Genomic DNA, 22592 nt, shown 5'->3' on the forward strand with positions numbered 1-22592 from the left:
AATACAGACATAGGCCTACTCACCACACTAAAATATACACATAACATTTTTTTGAACAAATCCTTCTCTTATTCTCTCTCTTTCTCCCTCACACACACATACTTGGGTTCAGTCAGTGTGCCTCATGGGGGGAGCCGCGCTGGCTCCTGTGGTTGAATGCTAGGGCGTCTTTGCTGCTGTGAATTGCCACTGGTCTTCTTTCCTCCAGAGCCGCGCAGACAGGCAGACTCCTAGATGTTGCTGCCGCTTCTGCCGCTGGAGCATGCAGCCTGTCCAGCAATGAGGGCTCTAAGAGCGCCTGGCCATTAAACATAGAGACGGTCACTGGGAAGCTAAGAGAGAGCGAGACATTCAAGCTTAAAAATGTTTTTATTCAATGTAGGAAAGCACTGTCTGTGACTGGTTTAGGAGGAAGGAGAAAGGCAGAAGTGTACTGACTCTCACATACACTTATCCAGGCAAAGACCTGGGTAAATGAGGCAACGTATTGTAACTCAGTTAAGAAAAGTGGGGACGGCCAACAATAAATGCAATTATGAGCAAATTATGTTTTTGTTACTAAGTGCTCTGTACAGTAAGGGATAATTACACCTTATCCCCTTAGCAGTTTCATGTTCCCTTGTGACTGGCCCGGTCTACATCCTGTTGCAGTGTTTTTACAGTCAACGAACACTTTTACTGCTTTCTGTCATATTTTTGTGTCCTATACCGATTAAATCCCCATTATGCTATTGTAACATTAGCTATCTATGATGAACTCATTCCATCATACCCAAAACCCATTCCCGGTAAAGGTCACATATCCCAAGGATATTGCAAACAGGGTCAATACAAATGTGATGTCACAAAGAGAATGGAATTCTGTGAGCCTCTGGGAATACGTGTTTGAAGCCGTAAATGCTTGTCTCCCCTGTTGTTGTGCTATTTCAGGTTAAAATATCATTTATAATTGGATTATCATAAATACTTCTTGAAAATGTGTTATGACACGGACAGCATAATGTGCTACGGTTTGATGTTATTCAAAAAAAGTAAGCTAATCAATGGCTCATACCGGAAGGTGCTTTTACTTCACACCTTTCACACTTAAAAATGTGCGATAGCTAAATCTATCAATCATCCTTATGTACATATTCATACAGTATGGACGGCATGTCCAGTTTTATTTGATGTTCTCTTCTTGATGACAGTTGGGGACAGTGATCTGGGCCAGCAATGACAAAGGTCTGGGTGTCACTGATATCTCTGAAACCTTAATATAACTTTAAGGCTGGAGAGACAAGAACAGGTGGAGATCGGGCAATGCCAAATACTTGCAAATACTGCAAATCTTCTGGGTAACTTTATTCATGGAGGGGGTGTTTAGGGAGTAAGTGTCTCATTTATGTGCGTACGCATAACACCCATGTCAGATTCAAGAGAGTTTGCAGGGTAACACAACCCACATTAGGATTTCTGTTCCAAGCCAGCTGGCCTGGCTTTATAAATGCAGGACATTTCTTATGCTTTCTTCGTAAATATTGTTTTGTGAAAGTTTGACTTACCTGCCTGACAGCTGGAACTGCAGGGTGTAACTTCCTGGGGAAGCACAAGATCGGCACCGGTGAGTTTTTCTCTCCAAGCTCTGCCCTTCCTCTTTCCCTCTTGTGATGAGCTGAACAAATGTGTCCATGGAAAACACGAGAACTGTACCGTGGCTGGGCACAGTGTGTGCCGATAGTGCCCAAAAATTGTGAGGTAGTTCATTTTCTGAGGATTTGTCCTTTTGTAGGAGGATTACAGTTTGAACAATATGAACAGAGACGTTTGAGGGGGTCTGAAACAGTCATCTCAGGTTAAAGAAACATATAAGCTACGTAATGATTTTGCACTTATTTGTATAATCTAATATTAAAAAAAACCACAAGAATTGGCACTTTAATGTTGTCCTTGTTCCTCAAAGTCAGGGCTAATTATGACTCTTGTTTAAGGTAATTGAATGTAACAACTATTTGCTTGGTTTGAAGTGAAGCACAGGGAAACTACCTTGCCCCAGCAGAGTGTTTAGATTCTCCTCACTTCTGAGCGAGCTACCATGACAAAATCAATATCAATTTGTATCACTTTGGCCTTAGTACAAGTTTGACATTGCTAGTTTAAGTTTAAAATAACAAGGGAATTTGTGAGCTTTCACTATAGGAGCAGTCTGAACAGTTTGCAAATGAGAACTTTTGAGCTTGAGGGAATCTGTGGGGCGTGTTTCAATAAATGACCAGAAAAATTGAGTTATTGAAATTGGAATTGGTGTTCTTTATATATTTCATATATAAATATATATGATGAAATGTATATATTTCAATTTAACTTCATAGGCCTATATAAGTTTTGCTAATGCATTGAACATGTATTCTATATAAACTTTAAATTCAGAGTGTTTTCAAGACTATAAACAATTAAACGGAACTTAGATTTGACATTAATTTTCAGAGGTGGGTAGTAACGCGCTACATTTACTTCGTTACATTTACTTGAGTACCATTTTGGAAAATATGTACTTTTTAAGTAAAATTGAAAGTGTGTACTTTTACTCTTACTTGAGTAAATTTCTAATAGAAAATCTGTACTTTTACTTCGTTACATAACTTACATTGCGTGACGTTCCTTCGTTCCTTCATTTTAAAATATGCTTTTTAAAACGCGTTGTTTATTTCAAGGTTGTCGTCTCTTTTTACGGGTGATTGATTCTTTTGAGTCGATTATTTTGAAAGCATTAATTGAACAATGGGCAAAACCATTTGAATAGGCTAATGAATCAGTTCAAATGATTTGTTCAGTTCGCAGCACGATCTGAATCATCTGAATCAGGATTACTCACTCCTCGTAGCGCGAAATTTAAGAACACGCAGAACACAAAGAGCGTTGGATGAAGTGGATATTAATCTATATCTATACAATCAAAACTGCAAATGTGTCATATTGTTTGCCAGCAATGATAAATGCCGGCCATATGCGCGCACCCGCGCGACCTGTTCGTCAGACACCGCAACATGCGCGTTACCCGTCAGACACAGAGACGTGGGCCTGCAGAAATATACATTTGAAGAACAGAAGGAAGAAAACTTGTTGATGGGCGTGTGGTTCACTGTTTACTGTTTGTTTACAAGTAAGAGCGTTTCACAACACACACGTGACACAACACGAGAAAACATGAGCTTTGTTCAAAAGTGTGTATTTCATTTAAGAGAGCACTGCAGATGTTCTAGATCATCTTAGGAAATGCTCTGAGTTTAGTTCATGCTTTAGTTTGACATGGTCTATTATTCTAAATAAGTTGTGTAAACTACATTGACATCAGGACTAGATGAAATTTACAGAAATGCTTGTCTCTTCTGTGTTTGTCTATTCTTTAGTCTCTCTAGTATATTGCAAAGATATCTGCTTATGATAATAAAAATATTTATTAAAATATTGGCGTTAATATTAATTTTATGTAGTAGGCCTATATAATAAGATACAAAGTAACTAAGTAACTAGCTACTTGAGTAGTTTTTTCATTGCATACTTTTTTACTTTTACTCAAGTAGTTTTTAAAATAGTGACTTTTACTTTTACTTGAGTAACAATTTCTCTAGTTACTTGTACTTTTACTTGAGTAAAGATTTTGGCTACTCTACCCACCTCTGTTAATTTTGAGAATCCTTTTAGAATAGAATTCCAAGCCCAATCTGTTTTCTCTTCTAGCACAGGTTATTTACATTCTGAGAACAATATTTCTGAGGCAGCATATTTTTAAGGAAGCATCCCTTATCCCTTTCTTGCCATCAAATCCCTCTCTTCCTGGGTGTTCAGTGGGTGACATTCTGCACCCCCCACCAACCCACCCCACGGAGACACAGCCAAGGCAGCTCTGACCCAGTTTACCAAAGCTCCCATGTTTGTCATTTGAAAAACTTTCTCGCTACCAAAATAAATAAATAAAATATAAATCTTTGATCTGAATTGTGGTTGGGAAAAGCGTTGTTTTCTTGCAGCAAAGGTGATGAACTTAGTAAAGGAGGCACCCTTTTTTTTTAACTGTTCTCTGACTTTTTAGCCAGTGGCTATGTCAAGGATTCGGTTTGTCTGTTTGTGTGAATGTATGTGATGTGTGTGTGTGTGTTTGCTAGTCCTCTTCTCCAAGAACTCACAGACTTTACAACAGTCCCAAATTACAAATTGCAATAAATCGAAATTACACAAATTGTGCATTCTGCTGTTGCATTTGTTTTTTCTCCTTTTTACATTTTCTACAAACATAGCCTTAGCAAATAACTTCAGTATCACCGCCACTTGCCAGTAAGTGTGTGACAAAGACAAACCTGTTTGCATAGGCTACTTATACAGCTACTAAGCCTGCATTTGCTGTGAAACATATACAGTGCTGAGAAATCAACCCCCCACGTTTATTTATATTAATCGTAGTTGGCACGCAGGCGTCGCGGTTGTTACCATCCTTATGTTGCAGATCCAGATACTATGTTCTTAGGTTACATGGCTCCATATTATTCAGGAGTATTTCATATTTAAAACAAATTATCAGCGACATAATAAACACATGGAAATGGTTTTATCTCTCCAGCACTGAAACAAGGGGAATTATCTGTGTTGCTGTATAATTGCTTGCAGTGACTTCTTTGTTTGTCGTTTTTCCTCCTTTTCATAATCTATTTCCAATATTTCACACTGGGGCTGAAGTCTTGCCTCTTTATCGATCATTTTCTCTGTCTGTCTTTGCTCAGCTTACTCTTGTCTGCCCCTTGGAGAAGATGGAATAAGCATAGAGCTCCACTCCTCCGTGGATCTTACATACATGCTGGATGGGGCCCATCTGAATCTACAAAACATGAGTGCTTCACTGCCTTTTGATCTCAGGCTAATCTCTATTGCCTGCCTCCAGTCTCATCTTGTTTGAATAAGAATGAGTCTGGGGTGCTATTGCAGGCAAAAAGAGGTTTAGGTGGCATGCGTTCAGCATGCATACACTTGGAATCGTTCGTCAAAACTCTCCTATGATTTTATATTCTCCAGCGTAAAGCTTCTGCAAGTATTTTTGCGAGCGGTATAATGACATGCTATTCTTTTAGGTGAGGATAGAATATTCGTGACTTTACCTGCGCATTTACTGTAATTAGAATGTGTGATCCAATGTGTGGTCCCTCTTGTTACAAAGTTTTTATTACAAAAGTTATTTTTGTTGGGTTTTCTAATATAGTGTGGTTAAAATGACAGCAGTATTGCTCTTTCAGACAGAGGGTAAAGGAGAAAAGTTTTGTTTCTTTGCAACCCTTTATAATAAAGATATATATCTTAACAATATTATTAACAATAATAAGTAAATAAAATTTATTTTCACTAAAAGTGGTGTGTCAATGTTTATATACTAAGCCTTCTAAGTACCCCATTCTAATATATTTCTTATATATATTTAATAGTTTTTAAGCTTGCATACAAAACCAGTGTGTACTAAATACTAAATTAATGCTAAAAAATATTAGCACAAAGAACTTACAGTAACATAACCCGTGATTAATAAATGATGTAACCTTGCCTTGTCAGTTTTTCAACTGCTTGAAATGTGTATGTGAGTGTCCTTGGCATCACAGCCTAAAGTTACTCTGCACAACACTGCGGGAGTAAGAGAAAATGAGTAAATGAGAGAAAAATGTAGGTATAATAGAGAGATGAAAGTGAGTAAATAAGAGAAAAGAATAAAGGGAGGTGCTGAGATATTAAATGTTTTATGTAATTTTTTGGGGGGGGTAAATAAAATGCAATAAATACATGAAAATAAAATACATAGTTTATTTCCTTTAACGCTATAAAAAGCCCCTCAGAGATAATCTGAACTGTCTGGTACAGAAACCGTTTAGGTTTAAACATCAGAAAATATAGGTGTAATTTTCACTGCCTGTCCATAATACCCAACATCTGTTAGGGCCCTACTTCTGCACAAGCTCAGGAAACACCAGTTGGCACTCTGAGTCTGGACACAGAAAAATGTGACGTTGGCATCTTTTTTAGTGCCGCCAACCTTAAAAAAGTGTTGAAACAATGAAATAACTGTGCAAAGTTTGCAGAGGTTTTGAGTGAATTAGTTTCCAACCATTCAAAGGAGGAAAAATCATTTGAGTCAGGTTTTTATATTTTTTCCATCTTTTAGTATTAGACAGACAAAGGGAACTTTGAGCTGAAGGGTGAACATAACAGTGATTCAACTGACTGCAGGAGGACCTGTCTACTTCATAAATTTGAACTGAAAAATTAAAGGAGACTGCTGGTGCACTCCATGAACTCTGAACACATGAACTGAGAGGTGTGCATGCTTGTTTTTACACTTTTTTTGTGTTGTTGTGACATTGCATGTTTTCAGTTTTGCTGCTTAACATGCACTTGTTGTTGTACACTATATTCTGAACATTTTGTAACATTCACCTTTCAGTTATAATCAGAGGTGGGTAGTAACGCGTTACATTTACTTCGTTACATTTACTTGAGTAACATTTTGGAAAATATGTACTTTTTAAGTAAAATTAAAAGTGTGTACTTTTACTCTTACTTGAGTAAATTTCTAATAGAAAATCTGTACTTTTACTTCGTTACATAACTTACATTGCGTGACGTTCCTTCGTTCCTTCATTTTAAAATATGCTTTTTAAAACGCGTTGTTTATTTCAAGGTTGTCGTCTCTTTTTACGGGCATTCCCGAGTGATCGATTCTTTTGAGTCGATTCTTTTGAAAGCATTAATTGAACAATGGGAAAAACCATTTGAATGGGCTAATGAATCAGTTCAAATGATTTGTTCAGTTCGCAGCACGATCTGAATCATCTGAATCAGGATTACTCACTCCTCGTAGCGCGAAACTTAAGAACACGCAGAACACAAAGAGCGTTGGATGAAGTGGATATGAATCTATATCTATACAATCAAAACTGCAAATGTGTCATATTGTTTGCCAGCAATGATAAATGCCCGCCATATGCGCGCTCCCGCGCGACCTGTTCGTCAGACAGATTTCCTGCAGAAATATACATTTGACGAACAGAAGGAAGAAAACTTGTTGATGGGCGTGTGGTTCACTGTTTACTGTTTGTTTACAAGTAAGAGCGTTTCACAACACACACGTGACACAACACGAGAAAACATGAGCTTTGTTAAAAAATGTGTATTTCATTTAAGAGAGCACTGCAGATGTTCTAGATCATCTTAGGAAATGCTCTGAGTTTAGTTCATGCTTTAGTTTGACATGGTCTATTATTCTAAATAAGTTGTGTAAACTACATTGACATCAGGACTAGATGAAATTTACAGAAATGCTTGTCTCTTCTGTGTTTGTCTATTCTTTAGTCTCTCTAGTATATTGCAAAGATATCTGCTTATGATAATAAAAATATTGATTAAAATGTAATATTAAAATATTGGCGTTAATATTAATTTAATGTAGAAGGCCTATATAATCAGATACAAAGTAACTAAGTAACTAGCTACTTGAGTAGTTTTTTCATTGCATACTTTTTTACTTTTACTCAAGTAATTTTTAAAATAGTGACTTTTACTTTTACTTGAGTAACAATTTCTCTAGTTACTTGTACTTTTACTTGAGTAAAGATTTTGGCTACTCTACCCACCTCTGGTTATAATACTGTTTGTTCAACTGTGATGGACAGGGTTGCCTCTGAGAAAGACTTAGTGCGCCCCTGCTGGCACAGATGTGTATTGTAGTTTCAAGTTTTACTTTAAAAGCCATGATCCATTCTCATAAATTGGCCTTTGCACCATGCTTATACATTATTGGAGTGCAACAAATATAGTTTTCAACTTTTGCTGTCACTTGTCACCAACTCATTTGGGCCTGCATAGCAAGTAGGACATAGTACAGGTGTATTGACAGGGGAGATAAAGACTTCAGTAGAGTTCAGAGTAACTGGAACTGGGCTGGCTTTTTCCAGCACACAGCTTTAAAACTGAAACCAGAGCAGCAGCATCCTGCACAAAGGCTTAACCGAGTTGTGCTGGTTGTGGTTCATCTATAATGAATCAAAGGTGTAGCCTTCACGCGTTGTTTGCCCAACAGAACATGCAAATTACCAAATTTGTCCCATGCAAGTAAACACTTCACTTGCATTTTTCCTCCAACCACAATATGTGTTAATGTGCACAAGTGCTATTTAAATTCAATGAAGAAAGGACTCAGACCATGATGATTGCATCGTCTTTGTGCTTTTAGCAGTTTGTAACTTTTTACTGCAACTTTTTCTTTTATACCTTGAGGTTCATAGAAAGTTTTGGTAATATAGATAACATATAACTGTGTGTTTTGTTGGTCTTATATGCTGCCTGTAAGGTCATTCAGACATTTGTTTCATTATTATGTATAACATTAAATTGTTAATATAAATAAAACTAAATAATATTACACAGATTTAGTACATTTGGTGCACAAAGACCCGTCTTATAATAGAATTATGTGAGCATAGGGTAGTATGGCATATCATTATTTTGCTCTCAATTTTAATTTAAACTGAAGGAAGAAAAAGAAGGACATGACACAAAACATACTGTGGTGTAGCAGAAACAAAAATGCACTTCTTCGTCACCCATAGCTGATGTACTGTTTAAATACCAAGTTAGTTTGTTTTTCCCCTGTCTCCCCTATTTCTTCAAAATGCAGACGTATAAAGAGAGGAAATTAATCTAATTAAAGGTGGAAGTGAGAGAAGCAGAGAGGTGGAGTGAGATAAACTGAGAAAATTAAGGCAGGGAAAAGGAGTATCTATTAGCGGGCCAGGCTGCAGAGACACACTCATCCCCAGTGTTCCCCTGCATTGTGAAAACTCAGTGCTGGTGTTTGAGCACTTGACAAAATTATCAGCAGAAACTGCCAGATTGCGTTTTCACATGAGCCTGATCAGCAACTCATTACACGCACACACTTGCACATACACAAACGGCCTTGGTTTGTTCCTGTTTGCCAAATGTAATTTGTAAAATGTGTTGATGTTTATCATGCTCTTAAGATAAAATAGAAGCTTTGTCCCTCTTTCCTCTCTGAGCGCTACTTATGTCTGACAGGAGATAATAAGATACACGTGGGTAACTATCGGCCTTCCGAAAAGAAAACAACGTAGGTGGGATTGTTGTCAGCCATTAACATTGTGTATTTATCTTTCACCTTACAACTGCTTGTTACAAACACAAACAGATGAAATAGAAACTTCAAAATTACTTTTTTACTGTTTTACATGTTTGTGTAAATGAAATGACATAATTATTACTGGGCACTTTTAACGCTGCTTTGAAATTTTTAGAACTCATTTTGTTGATATTGAGTAATGGCAAGCAGGTTCAGTTTGGATTAACTAAAATTGAAAGATTGAAAATAAGAGGGACAATAATTCATTTGTGCATACATGTTTGTAAATTAGGTCAAATCTAATCAAAACATCAATGTTTAATGTTATAGATGACATAAAAGGTGTCTGTGTGGAATATGTCAACCAAGGAATCGTAACAGTATTCCACAATCAGCTCTAAACATTTTAAATTGTCTCTTGTTTATGACAAAGGAACAGGATATTCAATTTTATATTGTTATTCAAAACTTGTGTTGTGTTATGTTGTGACCTTACTCATTCCACTTTCATTTACATTCAATTTAGGGATTTGTGCAACTATGTTTTACCTTGTATTTCAATTTTAGTATAATGAAAATAATTGTGTGTGTTAACCTCATACTAGACATTTTCTTCTAAATCTCCTTTTCCTAAAAATGTTTAATATCTTCGCTGCCCTTTTGAAAGCTTGTATGTGAAAATCTGCAGTTTTTTTCAGGAAATAGAAAAAACACAGTGCTTTTTAAATGATTAAATACTGTGTTTTATTAATTAAATTATTTTATTAATTTATTACATAATAATTTATGCAAAAAATATAATAATATCAAAATATGGAGATACAAGGTTTCAGAAGGACAGCAGCGATATGAAAAAGTTGTTAATGAGGCATGTAAAATACTATTATTTCAAACATGGTAATACTTTAAAATATTGATTACACCAAATTCTAATGTATAGCCTATATATTTCCTATAATACAGAACCTACTGTATGCACAGTCAGAACTGAATCAGTTTAAATAGACCATCTATGGTTAAAAATGACCTATATTTCATGCATGTCAATGGTGTGCCTTGGAAGTCACTGGTCTCTTTAGTTTTCTTTTAGTTTTCATTTGATCAGAAGAGTGTTTGAAGATTAGGGGTGCACAACCTGAGAGTAAAAGTGTGCAAATAATAGACCAGACCCAGCCCAGCCACGAAGAAAGAGGGACAGAGAATGACAGGAAATGTCAGGAACAATTTGTAAAAAGAAAATATAAACATTTACTTGCATATTTCTAATAATGCCTTTTGTCTTTATAAGGAAAAAGATATCTGGAACAAACTAATATTTGTGATTAAAACTGCAATTAATTTAGGCAGATCTCAACAGGGTAGCACTGATAATGTACAGTAGTTGCCGTAGTTACTGTTGTTTCTGTTCCTCTTAGTTTATCTACATGAATATGCAAAGGCAACTCAATTACAGTGTTTATATATTTATTTATTCCTTTTGTAGTTCTTCCAGTCATGCAGTTTATCCTGAATCTATATATGGCTATTAAGACACAAATAATTTCTCTCTCTATGTTTCTTCACCAAGTGCCAACTAAACAACTAACACCACGTACTGAAACCTCAAAGAGTCTCCTGGTGAAACCAAGACAAACCACATGCTGGATCTGAAAGAACTGAAGGAATATTGAACACAGTGAGTAAAACATGGTAATAAAGTAAATAAATTACATCCTGACCTACTCTATTCTGATCATGAGGTAAAAGCAGGTCCTGCTAGGCAGGCTGGAGGGCAATCAGACATTCTGAACGGGCAGCGGTTGTAGTAATATAATCATAGTTCATTGCATGCGTAATTTTCTTTGATTATTATGTAATATATTATTATTTAATAGATAATACAAATAAGAAATATGTAATGTTTAATTTTGTCAGCTAGACATTTTTGAAGGGACCCAAAGGAAATCTGTGAGGACAGTGTCCTCTCTAGACCCAGCCCTGGGTTAAAGACATTTTCATTGGCTTGCATTTACATTGGAAAAAAATGTCTATGCAAATACATGGTGAATCAAAGAATCTGATGAAACATAGCATACAGTATGGTATCATATAGCTGGTGGAATTTAAGACGTATTGATTTAAATATGAAAATTACCAATAAAATGCAATTCAAGATTACTGTGTAATCCAGAAGTGGGTTCTAACAGAAGCTGATACCACCTGATCTAGTTGCAGTCTGTCAAGCTGATTAGCAGGTTTTATTAATTTACTAACTGATTTAATGTTTTACCTCTACATCTGGTTTGTTTCAGTGACTCAAGTGGCCCACGCTTGAACCTAAGACTTAAGATGAGGAACTGAAAGCAACAAAAACAAGATAGTTCCTTTGTCAAACCTTTACACTTATAATCGATTTCACATTTTTTATAGGCTGGTCACTGGTGGGGAACTTTGGTGAGTGCACCAAAGTGTCCCATTGTATTATTCTAATTGCCTTGACTCCTCCTGATATGCTTAAATCATTGCATGGTGAGGCAGTGATTGAGAACATTTAATTTATGTTTTCTGAGTAAGATAAGTAATAAAAAATAAAACGTTTTTTTTTTTGTACAACTGCAAGTTCTGTTTGGGTTCTAATAAAAATTGTAATATAATTTCAATATTTATTTAAGCTAAACATGTTAAATTGTAACAATAACAATCTCTCTCTCTCTCTCTCTCTCTCTCTCTCTCTCTCTCTCTCTCTCTCTCTCTCTCTCTCTCTCTCTCTCTCTCTATTTATATTGTTGTTGTTATTTCAAAATTACATTAAAAATGTATTGGGTGCATCTGATAAGTGTCAATCAACCTTGTTACTTGCGCTCAGGTCAACTTTGATAATACTCAGAGTAGCTTGACTTTTATCAGGTAGGAGATAAAAACGTGGATAAAAGAGTGTTGCTTCTTTCATTAAAACGCTGGAGTGATCTAAGCCCGTCCCCCTTCAAGAGTAAACCCGGCGTATTTGCCGTATTTGCCCGGCGTGTGGGGAGAGAGAGAGAGAGAGAGAGAGAGAGAGAGAGAGAGAGAGAGAGAGAGAGAGAGAGAGAGAGAGAGGCTGAGGCTCGGAGCGGTGCTCAACATCATCACTCGCAATAACGGCTTAATCATTCCTCACCGTGGCCGACCGACACCAAGCGCTATATCCTCAGCATCTGAAACGATTCATCAGACACAAGAAAAAAAACACATCTGTAGAGAACGACACTTTTTTCGGTGGTGGTAGTGATTGTTGGTGGATTTTAAGTGTTAAGCGGTGAAGTCCACCCGGCGGCTCAGCGCCTTTCGTCACACCGCAGGACAAACTTCACCGGACACACTTTACACGCACCATGAAGTAAGTAACACTAATATCTCACACTGTTGTACGTTTGTCAATGAAGAAATTGCGTGAACTTGTTAGAATGTTGTGTTAAACAAAAAATAAAATAATGCGTTATATCTCCGTTAGTTCCCGCGACCACAAGGGTGAGTGTTACAGTAATAGACTCAACTACAGTAATAGTTGACATGACAAACGCTCCGCTATTTCTACAACACTCACATGTTCTTTTTATTAGGACTGACATGCAGAATAACAGGACAATCACTTAGTATACCGCCTAAACACTTTATTTATTTTAAACATAGACCCATGGGTAGGCTATTTTATGCCTACTAAAGTGCTTTCTGAGTGCAGAATAAACTAACACTTTCAAGCTGTTTAAAACAATGAATGAAATTACAATCAAAGTGAATACAAAGCTTGGTGTTAAACCAGTCCGGTGGTCATCAGGAGTTAATGCATTGCTAAAATATTATGCATCCATTTATGATTAATTTTCATTAATTTCATTCAGACTATTTATTTTTATATCTATTTTTTGTAAGTGGGTAGATCAAATTTAAATGTGACTAACTACTGACCAACGTTCCAAATAAAATGGAACTCTGGAGTATAAATAACAAAACCACAGCAACTTCTAGTAGGCTAATAGTAATTGTAAGTATAGTAAATAAAACATAATGCAAACATTACTTATCCAAAACCAATGCAAAAATCCTATTTTTCAGTTTATTAATAATAAATTATTTGATTTCCCTTTTATTAATTTTTTATTATAGTTTATTTGTAACTTTTTAATTGCCAAGTAAATTAAATCTAAAAAGAGATAACAGTGAAGTTTGCAAGATTGAAGTTGAGTGCCAAAGATTTTAAACAGCTAAAATAAGTTAAAGTGTTCTTCATGCCAAAGAAGTGTAATGTAGTATAGAGGAATTATTTAGTGATATGAATCAGTGTCAGGTAATTTTTTATATCATTTTTTTGAAGAGTTAGTCCAATTACATTTTGATGTCTAATTAGGCTGGTAGCTGCAAAAATATGAGAATTAGTAGTTTTACATATAAAGGTGAAGACAGAAACAGATATAAATGAATGAAAGTGATTGTTTAATTAACAGAGGAGACGCTTCTTTGACAAAGAAGGATCTCCTCTGTTAATTAAACAATTAACAGAGAACAAAAATGTGACAAAAGTGACAAAGAATCTATGTCACTGTTTTGTCTAAACAGAGATATTATGTTGCCGTTTCTGTGCGAAACAATATGACAGGTTCCATGCAATAGTTTTCTTTGTTAATATTTTAAGCAGCATTTCAAAAATTTTAAACAAATGTGCAATTTCTCTGTCTGAAAGGGCTTTCGCATATTTTATTTCTGTCACTTGTATACTTCAAGTGCACTGTTGCCGACTACATCATTAGACAGACAAACACAATCAATGAGGCTCTAGTATTTATCTTTGTGTGTGTCTCACCTGTTGCTCTCCTGGGATTTAGTGTTTGTTTAATCTGCCCAAGAGGAAAATGAATTTACTTTCATGTTAATTCACATGGTTACACTCAGAGACGTGATCATATATGCGCACACACGATTGGTCCTCAGACATGTCCTCTTTGTGAAATAACTGGGGATTAGGCTTCTGTCGATTCACAAAACCAACAGTGACAACAGTGTTACACTTCCCTCAAAGAGGGATCATCTTGTCATGTGTCATTCTGATTGGCTGAGGTACTTGAGCCGATTGTTAGGGGCTTTTACAGGCACAGTTTGTGTGACCCTCCGAAGCGACAATCCGTAATTGTTCCTGTACTTAATAAATGTCACTAAATATTTGTTCAGGTTTTACACAGTTTATCCTGTTAAACAGAAGAAAATGTTTTTATTTGCAAATTGCGTACGGGTAATATGCAGTCCAAATGTAAATTACACTTCACATACATATAGTGGTGTAATCTCTAATCATTCAAGTAAATGTAGCGATTATATTGAATATTCCATAGTGATTCATTTTAAAACATTGTATTATTTAAAATAAGCAATGGTGTTAATATGTAATCTAAATATGTTACGTTTTTAAACCAAAGTGCTTAAAAAGGTGTTTAAACCAAGCATTTACAATTTCCCATTGACTTTCAAACATTCACAGTTAAAGAAAGATGTCTTTGTTTTCATTTTAACAGTTAAGCAATAATAATAAAAAGAGGTGATATCGGTGCATTTTATTACACAGCAGTTCGTTAATTTTGAGTCAAAGAAGTTAAACATTTTTCTCATTTCATTTTATTCCATTCTCTCTCTTCATTTACTAGGCTAAAATTGGTTTAATAAAGCTAATAAACCAGCATCATATCAGTCGTTTTTACCCTCAAAGGGTTATGAGGTTGGGTATTAGATGAACGCACTCAGTGCATATGAGTCTGTCCTGGTTTCTGCATAATGAATTTAACTTCGCATCTGTCTGTGTTTAGTAATTAGCTGTGACGCTTGGCAATTTTCTTTCTGTGTGTAAAAGGGAAGGTAGTGCAGAGTCGATTCACCAGAGTACTAGACAATCACATAGGAATAGTTCTGCCTTTGATGTTTAATTATATTGTAAAACACATTTTAGAATATTTCTGCATAAAATTAAAATTTTCAGCTGAGCATTCTCTGTTCTAAAGATCCGCTGCGAGCTCATATGGTATGTACAGAACACAGAGTAATTATTATGTATGCTCAAAAGTGTCTGTATTCGACTGGAAGTATTTCCAAGAGTTGTGTATGTGAATGCATTTGCATGATATGAAACGGATTGTGTTTTAACGTGTGTTTGTACATGAGAAGATAATAGGATGCTTTGAAAGATAGGAGAAACTGTCACAAAGAGCATGCCAGACAAGTCAGTGTGTCAGTGTGTATGTGTGTGCAGCAAATGTGTGTACACAACATGTCACACGGTGAACATAAAAGAGGTGCTGTTCCACAATATCAGATGGGTAAAGGTAACTCCTCTTTCTCATAATTTCTCATATTGAGTTTTGACACTTTTGCCCTGGGTGGTCCACCATAGACACGTTTGGCGTTCTCCTTAAACACAGCGATTCAAATCCAAAGGTATCTAAACGCTTTCATTACAGTCAGTATCTTAAAAGAAAAATAAGACAGGTTTTAAGCCCAAAGAACACTAGAAAAGAATGACAAATATAGTCAACTGTTTGGAAAGGGTTCAAGGGTTCCTCCAGAACGTAACATAAACAATTTGGAAAGCACATTTGATGCATTTCAGTTATGTGGTTTTAAAGTATGTAGTTAAATATAGCCAAGGTTTAGAGAACTAGAACTGTCTTTTAACCAAATAAATCCAACGAACACAGTGATGATCTGCAAAGCAATTCCAGCAGTCTTGGTGCCACCCAACCTTAACTCCACTTTTTGTTGAAGCGGCTAGATCTGTGTTTGCCGAGACTTTACTTACTGTTGTCGCAGGTTCTGTGATAAAGCACATTGGCTCTGTGTGCGCTTCGCTTTGCGGCTGAGGGACCCATGGCACACCAATGGATGCAAGCCTATAAAATGCCAAAAATCTAACAAAAAATGGGAGACAAGTCAGAGGAGGAAGGAAGTGGGGAAATGCTGAAATATTTTTCAGCTAATGTAATTTATCATTGTCAGTGGGACAGCATAGCCCAGTCATTCTGTAAAGTTCTCCGGTGAGATGGGGGACAGAGAGTCCTCTATGCCCCAGCTTCTCGTAAGATTCTTAACCCTCAATGTCTCTGTTGCTGGAGCTGCCCATAGCACAGTGTTGTATGTCAAGACGTATATTTTTAGCAATTTGTGCACTCACAATAGAATCAAAAGCAGAGGCCCTACACTTTTAGTAGTTTGCAATACTGTGATTTTTTTCTCATCGTTATATTCTTGTCTAGTAAACACGGTCAATAGGGTGGCCCCTGGAATGCAAATAAAAAGAGTGTTTTAAATGAATTCAAACTAAAACGTTTGGAGGAATAGTCTTTTCCTTAGTATAAGGATGAGGTATTTAATTCAGCCAAGCTTGCAAAGACAGCCTCTCAGCGCAGCTCTGGCGCTCACAAGAGCAGCTCTTGAGTGGTGTTCTGCCAAGCTACACGTGTGTCTTTCTGCAGTCTTTCTGTACCGTTCTCAACAGCGGCCTGTCACCATCGGATGCTGAAACTCCGAAAAAAACCTGCCGTGCTGGACACTCGAGATAGGAGAAAAAGAAGGGAAAAGAGAAGCAGTGAGAAAAGAAGAGGAGATGTGTCTCTGAGTTTGGCGTTGAGACACTTAATGCCTTTGTGTTTGTCGTGGCCTTTGCACAGGGCCCTTCACCAGGCTGTCATCCACCTCCAAACAACCAATCAGATGAGCCAGTTTCAGCCATTGGCTGTCTGCTCTGTCTAAACTTGGTTTTATACAAAATCAATGTCAGGCACAATTAAGAGAAATGCATTCCCTCACAGAGTTTCTGCATAGTTTTACTTTTTCCTTTAGGTTGAAAAGTGAAAAACGTTTTGATCGTGAGGACAAATATTTTATTATTTGGCAGTCTGTGCCTTTATTTGTCCACTTCTTGCTTTAACTTGTAATCAGACCAATGCCTTGTCTCATGCTTCTAACAAGTTTTTGTTTGTTTATTTGTTTTTTCTTCTTTGTTTTTATATAGTGTTTACTTGGATGTATGGATTTTTGCAGTAGTTACCCCAAAGTTTAGCCAATGATGTCATTAATTTTATTACAGATTTTGCATCTGGAAAAAAAGAAAAAGAGAGAATGAGAGCGAGAAGGAAAGGAAATGTGCGGCACTGAGTTGTATGCATAATTAATAAGAAGCAGCACTTCATTTGGAACTTCAAGGTTTGGTGGGCAGCACGGGCCGTGGAGTGCTTTGCTTTGTATGGTGAAGTGTGGAGGTGGCTCATTTCACCTGCAGCTGCTCTGTTACAGCCCCTCTGGAAAAACAAATAACCTTGTGCATGCACGTGTGTTTGTGTGCGTGCTTGTGCTCAACCCTGACAATGGCGCGAGCTCCTATGACAAGAGACTGCATGACGCAGGCGTTCTATTACGCTGCTAGCTGGCTCATGGCCCAAACTTCCTAAATGGTGCTGTCCGTCCAGAAATAGCTTGGCCAAGAGATTAACTTTTTGTGTTTGTTCGCTTGTGTGTTGTGCATATGTATGCCAGAGACTACAAAATTGTGAGGCTGCAGTATTATTCAGGTTAAAATTGGTCACTGTCTTATTTTTGGATCAGAGTGGCTCATGGGTTATAAATAGAAGAGGAAGGGAAGGGAGATACCTGCCGAGACTCTGGCTAGCTTTGCCGTTCCCCCTCCACCCATTATCCACATCGTGTTCCTGTTTTTCCACTTGTATCAAACTCTCTTTCTCTTCTCAGTCTTTGATCAAGGGTATTTTAACAGGCATTGTTGAACTTATAAAAAAACACAGCCCAGTTGTTGTGAAATAAATATATGTTAGGCTTAAAGAGATGAGAGCTTTCAAACTGGTTTATGGTTTTCACGTCTGGCAAAGAGAAGGTGGTGTGCGAGAAGAGAGAAAAAGACGCGTAGGCATAGAGTGTAATCTAATATGGCGATGTCCACATCATGAAATATTTTTAGAAGTGAAGTGCTAATTTTATTTCTTCATTACAAACTTGAGCTGTTTGTGAACACTGAAGTTATTTCCCACCTCTTATAGAAGTATCCCATACAATCTAACAGCTCTAGGTGTTAAAAATAATGTAATTTCAGTGTGTGTGGAGCGAAACTTTCATGATTTTTGCCAATGGAATAAATCAGTTTACTAAATTCTTTAAAAAAACTATATTTTACTTCTGGGTTTAATTAAATATATACAGTATTTGTTATATTTGTTACAACAACGCCCCACACTTAAAACATGAAAACATCTCATGTCCTGTTGCTAAGCGTATTAAGATTTTAAATGAATGATGTGGCATATTGAATTTGACTCAGCAAACATTCCTGCTAGCTCACCCGAGTTTCCTGCTGGTGTTTTTCTTGACTGGTTGTGTATCGGACCCGTGGACCCCACTTTAGTGACTCTAGACCACAGAGGGATGCCTGCACAAAGTGCTGTATTACTTACGCCATGTCCTAATGTGGCACAATACAAGAAGCGAAAATTCATAGAGGAGATTATCATTTGTTGCTTTGTTGCATCGCACCTGGAACACAGAGTTACATCTGGGCTATAAACCACACAATAATAGTCAAATGTTAAATGTCAAATAATATCTCTAAAACCTGTTTCCATGTTTCCGCCTTTATACTTTTTCTTCTTCAACAGCACTGCATGTCTCATCAAAGTGTAAGACACACAATGGACATAATTTTGTTATGTGAATAGTTGCTTTTATCCTCTGGTTATTATTTCCCTGGTCAGATTAAAATCACTCTGCTCTTAGTCTTTAGGCCTGTTAATGCAGGAGCAATCTGAACAGATTCATCGTCTATAGCAAGAAAGATGAACAGCTCTTGCCAAGCTTCAGTTCACAGGTGAAGAAACTGTTGTCCTCATGTATTAATAAACTAATTAGCTTCTATCCCGCTCCTTCCCTTTATCCCTGAACAGGCAAGTGCCGTTATTATTGTATTTATGACGCTTTAAGAGGATAAGCAGGCCACAAGTAAAACGTCTACTATTGTTTTCACCAAGAAGAGTGCAGACCTTTTTAATGCTCTTCAAAATTCTGCCAGGCAGCCTGTCAATGACCCACTTCTGAGACAGTCGGGAAAACAAGGATGAGCTGAGTACAAACCCTTGAAAATATGAGACAGAGAAAAGAAGGAGGGATAATTTTTTTAATTTTGTCGGGAAGTTGATTTGAAATCCTTTTTCACTTTCCCTCCCACTCTTCCTTCTTCTGAACACAGCCCACTTTTCTCTGAGCTTCCCTCCAGCGGAATCGGAAGAGAGGGACTGGGAAAGCTGGTATGGCTTAGCTTCCGATGCTTGGCTAGCCCCCTTGGTTAATTACATGTGTAGTGAGTTGTTTATTTGGAATAATGCGCAGCAGGAACGTCTGCCTAATGCCGGAGCTGGGAGCAGACCCAGGGAGAGCAAAAGAGAGGATAGGAGGATAGAGGAAATGAGAAGACTGGAGAAAGAGTCTCTACTGTCAGCGCCAGCATGAGGAAGGGAGGAATTGGTGGAAGAGGGGACTGGGCATTCTCATCCCATCTCAGGGTCAAACAGCCATAGGACTTTTCTCAGGAGTAAGGGGAAAAGAAATTAGGAAAAAACACACAACAAGGGAAATGAAAAACAACGTATGGGGGGGCAAGGGGCGATATGTGCCCAGCGGTGCAGAAGGGAGTGGAAAAGTCCATGGGTGTAGAGGCAAAGGAGGGAGGGAGAAAAGTGAGAGACAAGTTGTGCTATCATAAGCCGAGAAGGACAGCTGGGGTTATGTGAACACTGCAGCTGGATCGGGAGCTGAGGGAGATCATTGGGCAGGTCCCTCTGCTATGGAGTGACTGGAGCATTGGAAAAAAGCTTCTCCCTCTGCGCAAACTTCTGCAGGCTGCGCTTTCCCAACCCCCCCCCCTGAAATTGAGATTGTGTAGATAAGCCTCTGAATCGTGAATTAAAAACACACAGACTTGATTTATACATCACTGGCTGTAAGCACTTGCTTTCACCTTGTTTTCTTTTCCTTTGTTATCAGCTGGAATCAAGGAACGGTCATTATTTACTGAGAGTGAGCGATTGCCATCAGAAAAACAGCAATTAGAAGGGTGATTATTTTTTATATAAATGCCTTAAAAACAACACTATATCTGTCTCTCAATTTTTATTCTTCATTATAAGCAGAGATTTTTCTTTTTCTCATTTCTTTTTTATTTGAGTAGGATATTTTTCTCCTTCATTGAGATGACTGAAAACAGTATGAAACAGGAAGGGATGCTGGTTAATCCGACATGTAGCACTGGAAAACTTTGGCTGTCACTGTTTTCTGATCAGAAAAAGAAAAAGAAAAACAAGCCCTTCACAGCTGCAAGACGCAAGAAACAAGAAACACACAGCAAAGGAAGCTATGCAAATGCATGCAACCCTGACACGCTACTGAACAACAAGGCGAAGCCTGAAAAAACAAATAAATAAATAACATAGCGCACATTACACATGGATACTCCTGTAAAACGACTGAATGGTGGAATTGAGAGTTGGGGAGAAAAAGAAGATGATACAAGATACAGAATTTATGCTCACACAAGGGAGCGACAATGATGCATGGCAGGACATTTTAATGTCACTATGTTGTAAAAAAAACATACCTTATTTCTTACCTGTACAGACTATTCTATGCTAGCAGTGTGTCAAGTAAAAGTAGGTGATGGACGAAATGGACAGAGTTTGGCATTAGGTCATCTGTGTGTTACCCAGAAGCTTATTATGAAGTCAGTCAGCGTGTGTGTGCGTTTAACACACAACCAGAAAAGGCCACTCCACCATGAGAGAGAAATATATTTACTCTCGATTGCATTCTGTTGTTTTATTTTCTCTCAAGGGTTAACCAGCAGTACTCTTTATCAGCTCGCACCAGCTCTGCACTCTAAACTACTTGTTCATGTTTTGTTTTTTTTCTGGGTCGTTTTGATTCACCGCAGCTGTGCTGACTCTTTAATCAAATGCTATCTTTTCACTGGTTTTCCCTGTATACCCTACCCACTCTTCCTCCCCTCCCTTGTCCCTTAACGCATCTTAATTGGTTGCTTTCTGTGACAAATTACGAGCGCGTGCTTTGATGAGGTCGGGCCGAGTCGGTACTGGAGTAACTTGTGCCAGCCCCTGGTGGTTCCTTTCACCACTACAAACGCCGGGAGGGGGTTATGTGTCTGCATGCTGAGGCCGTAATGAGAGACAGGGCCCGGGGCCGACAGGGCCCGGGGCCGACAGGCCCCCCACTTCACGCTAAGGATGCCAAAGGGGGAGGGGGCTGGGGGATGCAGGTACCGAGGAGATCGAAGTGTTTTATTACTATATTTCCCTACATACATTTCATACAGAAAACAATTCATACATGCACTGGGCTTGCTTTTGGGGCAATTTATCATATTTTGTTTGAATTAAAGGAAGTAGAAAATTAAGGGAGTGAGTCAAAAAAGAAGGATTAGAAAAGGAGAGATCGGCATCATTGTAGCACTCGTGTTTAGACAAACACTAAGCACAAAAATCACAGTTTAATGATCCACAATGTCAACAGCACAGTAATGTTTACAACAACCAGGTGAATTGGATTGGTTTGCGTTAAAGTCCCAGTGAAATTAAAAATGTCAATGCCTATTTTTTCATGAAATATTGCAGTGTTTATTGTAAATAGTTTATCAATGTGGGTCATTCTCTTTTTAATTTTTTTAAATTCCCAGGGCCGGCGGGTAACAACTGAGGTGCCCTTGAGCAAGGCACCTTACCCCTACTTGCTCCCCGGGTACTGCAGTGATAGCTGCACACTGCTCCGGGTGTACGTGTGTTCACCACTTGCTGTGCGTGTGTTCACTACTCTCTGGATGGGTTAAATGCAGAGTCACATTTCGGGTATGGGTCACCATACTTGACAAATAATTGAATTATATTATATATTATAATGACTATCCATCTTAAATGATGTATCCATCCATTAACTCCTCCCCTTCAACTGTCAGACTGATGCCAGTTCCTTTTCAAAATGCAACGGCTGTTTTTATACATCCAATCAAATCGCATAGAACATTTACATTTAGTCATTTAGCAGATAGAAAGACGAAAGCTACACCCACTATTTTTCTCATTAGAAATTACATTTCACTCAGAAATGCGTCAAAATATGGAAGTAAAAACGATCGCTACTTCCGGGTTCACGGGGACTTTAAAACCAAACTGTGATATTATTTTGGAAAGCTGAGGTGGGGGAGGGGGAAAAATAGCATGACATTTTGCAGCTAGAGATTTGAGATAGTGTCTGGTCTCGCACAATCTTTCTCTCCTCTTCCGCGTTCTCTTCCTCCTGATCTGGGTTACTCGGTTTCATCGTGGGACCCATGAGAGTGAGAGAGAAATATGGGGAAGAAAAACTCAGGTCAATGTTG

The 22592-nt window shown here is 37.7% G+C and overlaps 1 protein-coding gene and 1 long non-coding RNA gene across 3 annotated transcripts in view; both read left to right on the plus strand.

Moving 5' to 3' along the window:
* Positions 1–1433: 1433 nt before the first annotated feature.
* LOC130570569 (uncharacterized) lies at positions 1434–11753 on the plus strand. Its single transcript, XR_008964979.1, has 3 exons — positions 1434–1603; positions 10719–10826; positions 11443–11753. It is a non-coding gene; the product is annotated as an uncharacterized LOC130570569 (long non-coding RNA).
* Positions 11754–12196: 443 nt separating this feature from the next.
* Positions 12197–22592, plus strand: part of mef2cb (myocyte enhancer factor 2cb) — an 88226-nt gene continuing 77830 nt past the window's right edge. Inside the window, exon 1 of one of the 2 annotated variants that reach the window (XM_057360902.1) lies at positions 12197–12506. The gene's annotated coding sequence lies outside the window, so the exon portion shown is untranslated. The remainder of the gene's footprint in view (positions 12507–22592) is intronic. The other variant, XM_057360894.1, reaches the window with a different exon arrangement.

This window comes from Triplophysa rosa, linkage group LG2 (assembly GCF_024868665.1).
Source record: "Triplophysa rosa linkage group LG2, Trosa_1v2, whole genome shotgun sequence".
NCBI classification, from domain to species: domain Eukaryota; kingdom Metazoa; phylum Chordata; class Actinopteri; order Cypriniformes; family Nemacheilidae; genus Triplophysa; species Triplophysa rosa.